Source organism: Cyphomyrmex costatus, unplaced genomic scaffold (genome assembly GCF_001594065.2).
Source record: "Cyphomyrmex costatus isolate MS0001 unplaced genomic scaffold, Ccosl1.0 scaffold291, whole genome shotgun sequence".
Lineage (NCBI taxonomy): Eukaryota > Metazoa > Arthropoda > Insecta > Hymenoptera > Formicidae > Cyphomyrmex > Cyphomyrmex costatus.
The window spans coordinates 24479-31790 of record NW_017277029.1 but is presented as its reverse complement, the minus strand read 5'-3'; the positions used below and the strand labels follow the sequence as shown (position 1 = coordinate 31790).

Genomic DNA, 7312 nt, shown 5'->3' with positions numbered 1-7312 from the left:
TATATATATATATATATAGGTAAATTGCGTGTGTTAAAAAAATGAAATTTTTGGTGAATAATAAGAAGAAAACGTATAATTGTTCAGTAAATATAAAAATAAATTTAAAAAAGTCAATTCAATAAAAATATCAAAAAGAAAGTATCAAAAGTTTCAGTATACGGAAGAAAGCCTGAAAGAAGCTATCGAAAAAGTTAGAAATAAAGTTTTGAGCGCAAATAAAGTTTCAGTGCTATACAAAATACCCCATAAGGAACATTAATAAACAAATTACACGACAATGTACCTATAATAAGAAAAATGGGTCCACCAACTATTTTATTCTGTGAAAAAGAGAATAAAATTAAACAGTGGATAGATAAGGCTTGCATTGGATATCCTAATACAGTTAAAAATGCTATAAAGTATTCTAGACAAAGCTCCACGTCTCAATTGCTTAAAAAATAACATGCCTGGTCAAAATAGCTTAAATTATTCCTTAAAAAGCATCCAGAAATTGGCTTGAAACATACAGAAGTGTTATCTAGGAATAGAGTTGCTGATGAAAATATCAGACAATGATTTGCAGAATTAAGAGACTATTTAGAAAAAAACAAATAAATAAAACATAAATTAAAGGCTATTAAGAGTCAAACGCAGTTAACAATGCGAAAAAAATTTTTTAATAATCTTACAAATTAACATTAAGATGCCCTGTCGAACGTTTGTATCGTCTTTTACTGTCGAATACGGACGCATATTTATTACAGTCAGTCTTTCTAGTATGATTAAATTGTGAATTTAATTATGAAATAATGTTTTTGTCTACCAACAGAGACATATTTCTGATTTTTCGGAATTTCATTACACAACTCCACATCCATTATCTTCGATATTTTTACCTCTAGTTGGTGCACAGGAACATTTTGTCGTTCAACAAGAATACTTGCATTCTAACTCGGAGTAAATGGAGTAGTGATTTATTATTATTTCGTCGCTGAAGATGGTCTAAATTGCAGACCGAAACGTTCGACGGGGCATCTTAATGTTAATTTGTAAGATTATTAAAAAATTTTTTTCGCATTGTTAACTGCGTTTGACTCTTAATAGCCTTTAATTTATGTTTTATTTATTTGTTTTTAACAATAAAGAGTCCATAACTAGTTTATATAATTTTATTAAGAATTTTTATTTAGAAAAAGAAAATGCTTCTGATATTTTAAGTGACTCTTCTCGTATCTATAACATGGATGAAACAGGGATACAGTTATGTCCCAAAACTGGAAAATTATTATAGGAGCAAGGAATGAAAAAAATATGTACATTGTTTCAGGACAAGAAAAAGAAAGTATAACAGTTCTTTGTACTTACAATGCTGATGATAGAGGAATTTGCTCAGTGATAGTTTATCCATATAAAAGGTAATATCTTTTGCAATAAAATTATTTATAGATTTTAATATGTTTATCAACATTGTACACATTAAGATCTTTCCAAGATGTCTATAAGCATTAAATTATTAAATTGTTAATAATTTTTACGGTTTTTATCGGGATTATGTTTCAAGACGCTAACAACAAATCCATTAGACGATTAGACAAAAAATCCATTTGGTGCTTAGTTTACATGATTATATACGTAGTATATGTCAATTCACATCAAATTATTTAAATACTAAAGATCCAACTTGATTGTTTAAGGCTTTTTTTATTTGTGTATTCACATTTTCAGTCCTAAATTCTTTGTTTAATATTGCAAAAGGTTGCAGCCTCTGTACCTAGTGGGTATATAATTAGACATAGCCCAAAAGGCTGGATGACCACAGAAACGTTTAATAACTTTATTACAGATGGTTTTAAAAACAATTTGTTAATGATGGGATTGAATTCCCAGTACTTTTATTACTTGACGATCACAAATATAAGCTTACAGTTACATGACTTCCATATAACCAATCGCATTTTGCTATATTTTCTATATCTAAATACAACACATATAATACAGCCATGTGATGTAAGAATATTTAGACTACTCAAAAAGTGTTGGCAAGCACAAGTTGCAGAACATGCTCAAGTTTCAAATAGGTCAATAACTAAGGCAAATTTTGCACCAATCTTTCATGCTGCATATATTCAAGCTCGCAATCCAGAAGTTATTAAGAAATCTTTTGAATGCTGTGGTTTATTAGCCATTTAATCCAGATAGAATTGACTATTCTAAATGCATATCATATAAATATCATGTAAATTGATGAAAGCATACTTTACAAGCTGCCGAAGAAAATACAACTCTGAAAGATGTTGTTTTACTGAATATTGAGTCAAACATACCCATATTTTAAATCAATTTGAAACAGCTTATCAATTAAATAAACTTCCACAAACATAAATTGTTTTATTCAATATGTGAAAAAAATTAAAACATGCGTCATTATATAAAACAGTTAACATTTTAGAAAATATATGTGAAAATTCTACTCTAAATGAAAATAAATCAAGAAACGTCAGTGAAGAGAATTATTCCAACGAACAATTTTTGAATAATAAAGTTCTAATACTAGATGCCATTTCAAATGAATTGATACAAAATAATGTGGAAGAGAATATTTATTGAGTAATGAAAATATTACAGGATTGCTTAGTATAACAGATGACGAACTCGATTTAAAATGTTCACTTCCTAATTGTGTGAAAGTTATCAATACTGCCGTAAGTAAGAATATTTTATTCTATTAGCGTTTTCGAGCCAAGCGAATTTGCATCCACCTGATATTGGATTAATGATGTTATATGACATCATGTGCTCAACCAATAGGGCATTATTCAACCCAGGTTGGAGCAAATCCGTCGAAAATGTTATATATGTATTTTGATTTTGAGATAATTTTAAAACAATAAGAATAATGGATTTCTTTTTAAGATCTTACTGAACAAGAATATAATTTACTGAAGAATAATGAGAATCAGAAACATATGGTTTATGATACTAATATAAAAAAAAGTTTACGGTAAATCAGTAAATTTATTAGTAGGAAAAGATTGTCGCCAGAATTCCTTGTTTGATGAATCATCGTTGCAATAAGAATCAACAATAAGTGAAATCGTTATAAAAAATTCACAAAAAATTGTTGATGCAGACAAACTCTGGAAACAGGAATTACACTTTCCTTATATAGAAATTCCAAAAAAGAAGAAAATAAATAAAGAGCCTAAAATTTATGCTACTGAGGAATGGAAAAAGCAGCATGAAGAGAAAAGTCAGAAAAGAAAAAGAACAACAACATCAGAAAGAACTTCGAAAATTCGAAAGAGAAATTAAGAAAAAAATTAAGCAAGAAGAAATTAAGAAAAAAAGAAATAGCAAATAGCAGTTAAAAAAGAATTAAGATTAAAAAAGCAGAGCTGAAAATTAAAGAGAAAGAAAAAGAAACTAAAATAAAATTACTTTTGAAGAGAAAGGCTAAAATTTTGAAAATTATGGTGTTAATATTAATAATACCAAAAAAAAGGTATTAAAAAAATGTTACAGACAATAGGATAAGTAATACAATAACTAAAACAAGTGATCCTGAATAATATAAGTCTATAGTATAATAATATAAGGAATATAATAATAATTTCTGATAATTTATTCTAATATATTGCTAAGAATATCACGTAATTTTTGGCGTTTCGTCCCGGCTTCCACTACTGGACTCATCAGTAAAGCATTATAGTGAAAGCCTACTCGCCATCAGAGGTCTATCGATATTCGCAAATTCTCATAAGTGCTGAGACACGTGTATATCTCTTTATATAGAATATCTACTAAATAACTCTTTCAGGCGTATAAGGTAGGCTTGCACTACAATGCCTTACTGATGAGTCCAGTAGTGGAAGCCGGGACGAAACACCAAAAATTACGTGGTATTCTTCGCAATATATTAGAATAAATTATTAGATTTAGATTTTTAATTGTAATTTGACTCTTATTTGCCCTGTTTAACGTATTAATTATTATTATATAAAAGAGTCCTTGAAATCTTCAATTTATAAGGAATATAAGTCTCATTACCTTTTTCTGATCATTATATTTTATAGATTTCAGTTGCACTCTCTCTCTCCAACAAATACTATTATTTATATGTACCATTTAACATTACAAACGCTTGAAACTATGAATAATATACTTTAATAGTACATTGTGTAACAAGTGTATATTAGTTGTTTATTGTGCGCATGCGCGCCCGCGTCGCGCTATAGACAATTATAGTACATGAGTTGCACATAGAATTTTTCATTACGAGTGCACTGTGTTAGTATAATATGCTATATAATTATAAAGTCGCATGAGCGAAGCGAGTGCGAATCTAAAGTCGCACGAGCGAAGCGTTATGGAGTGGTGCGTGGGGCGCATGAAGCAGGGGAGGTTCGGGGGAGGGCTGCGCCCCCCGAAAAATAAATTAAAATATTTCGTAAATAAATATTTAACAATACAAAATTTTGTATTGATCATTACTTTTAATTATAATTGTGAGATTATTACAATTTGAAATTAAATTTAAACGTTATTGTAAGTTGAATGATTTTTTTTTTTCATTAGAGAAAATACAAAGTAAGCCATTAGGAGCAAGCCTATCAGGCTAGGAAAACACACAAAATTAATACTACTAAGGCCGCGTATTTTGGAGTACATTTCCATTGCTGAGGGGAGTGTAAGGTTCCCCTCCTAATCGCATACAGGTACTTAATTGTCCAACTCGCAGGCGGAAGGAAACAACTATATCAAAAATAATTTAACTTGCGCTTATTCTTACTAATAATAATAAGTGAATGACCCTTACGAGCAAAACAATTAGATCTTAATAATTAAAATAGAACGAATATACAGGACTCTTAGTATTAAAAAATTGTCAATGAAATAAAAAGGCAATTAGGAGTCAATATTATATGTGTGATCTAATAAAACATTTAATATATTATAAATTAAAATAAAATAAAAATAAAATATAAAATTCATACTATAAATGTGCACGCAAACAAAAGTCAAAACCATAACGTTTCGGCTGCATATTCGAGCCATCCTCAGATGTACATATAAATATTAATTAACGCAGTAAAACATCTTTAGTTAACGCAGAAAAAACAAGAATAATGGAGTTAATTATAATTGTGAGATTATTACAATTTGAAATTAAATTTAAACGTTATTGTAAGTTGAATGATTTTTTTTTTTCATTAGAGAAAATACAAAGTAAGCCATTAGGAGCAAGCCTATCAGGCTAGGAAAACACACAAAATTAATACTACTAAGGCCGCGTATTTTGGAGTACATTTCCATTGCTGAGGGGAGTGTAAGGTTCCCCTCCTAATCGCATACAGGTACTTAATTGTCCAACTCGCAGGCGGAAGGAAACAACTATATCAAAAATAATTTAACTTGCGCTTATTCTTACTAATAATAATAAGTGAATGACCCTTACGAGCAAAACAATTAGATCTTAATAATTAAAATAGAACGAATATACAGGACTCTTAGTATTAAAAAATTGTCAATGAAATAAAAAGGCAATTAGGAGTCAATATTATATGTGTGATCTAATAAAACATTTAATATATTATAAATTAAAATAAAATAAAAATAAAATATAAAATTCATACTATAAATGTGCACGCAAACAAAAGTCAAAACCATAACGTTTCGGCTGCATATTCGAGCCATCCTCAGATGTACATATAAATATTAATTAACGCAGTAAAACATCTTTAGTTAACGCAGAAAAAACAAGAATAATGGAGTGTTATGTTCTAAAATGTTGAGTATTTCCACAGAGAGAACAATTTAGCTCATCAAGCGATTGGAAGATCGTTTGTGATGTATCCCTGTGGTACTAACGAGGACACAAAATTAACGTTATATTAATAAAATAATGTGACAAGCAATTGTCTCTCTGACAAAAAACTCACCCTCGAGTAATCCTTAAATTTAATAATTAAAGTATTATAATATTTAGATTTAATATAATCTTACATAAAACATCATACATGAAATTTCAAACGTTTCCGCTACACAGAGCCTTCATCAGTGAATTACAATAAATTATTAACAATCGTTAATTTTTCGCAGGCGGAAGGAAACAACTATATCAAAAATAATTTAACTTGCGCTTATTCTTACTAATAATAATAAGTGAATGACCCTTACGAGCAAAACAATTAGATCTTAATAATTAAAATAGAACGAATATACAGGACTCTTAGTATTAAAAAATTGTCAATGAAATAAAAAGGCAATTAGGAGTCAATATTATATGTGTGATCTAATAAAACATTTAATATATTATAAATTAAAATAAAATAAAAATAAAATATAAAATTCATACTATAAATGTGCACGCAAACAAAAGTCAAAACCATAACGTTTCGGCTGCATATTCGAGCCATCCTCAGATGTACATATAAATATTAATTAACGCAGTAAAACATCTTTAGTTAACGCAGAAAAAACAAGAATAATGGAGTGTTATGTTCTAAAATGTTGAGTATTTCCACAGAGAGAACAATTTAGCTCATCAAGCGATTGGAAGATCGTTTGTGATGTATCCCTGTGGTACTAACGAGGACACAAAATTAACGTTATATTAATAAAATAATGTGACAAGCAATTGTCTCTCTGACAAAAAACTCACCCTCGAGTAATCCTTAAATTTAATAATTAAAGTATTATAATATTTAGATTTAATATAATCTTACATAAAACATCATACATGAAATTTCAAACGTTTCCGCTACACAGAGCCTTCATCAGTGAATTACAATAAATTATTAACAATCGTTAATTTTATGGAACCATAAATTTCGGTAACAATTAATTTAGGATCTTGGAGTTTACAACCTTCTTTTTGGTGTCCTAGAATTTGATCGTTTAGAAGCGAGAAATTCAATTATGTCAAGCAAATCTAAATATATAATAATAATTACAAAATAAGTCATCATTAACCTTAATAGGCTATTAATACGAAGTAAAAAACTTACATTGTCCAATCCTTAAAAAATTGTTCGAGCGTGATATTATTATTATTGCTTACTAATAATACTTGTTATAAGCTAAATATAATGAACTAATAGTATTAATAATAGTAATAATTCGCATAATACGCTATATATATAATATATATATTATAAACTAGATATAGAATATATGAAACGGGACTAAGAGGGCTACAACAAAATCACAGACAATGTCTCAAATAGAGTAACATAAAATAAAAGTTGAATGATATATTTATAGATACTGTATTGTCGTTTTGTCGTAGTTACTTTTATTATTGGAGAAAACTATGCTTACCCCCCCC

The 7312-nt window shown here is 28.6% G+C and overlaps 1 protein-coding gene across 1 annotated transcript in view; it reads left to right on the top strand.

The window, feature by feature from the left end:
* The window catches only part of LOC108775263 (1-phosphatidylinositol 4,5-bisphosphate phosphodiesterase epsilon-1), an 18479-nt gene that overhangs the window by 104 nt on the left and 11063 nt on the right, over window positions 1–7312 (top strand). The gene's annotated exons all lie outside the window — the stretch shown is intronic.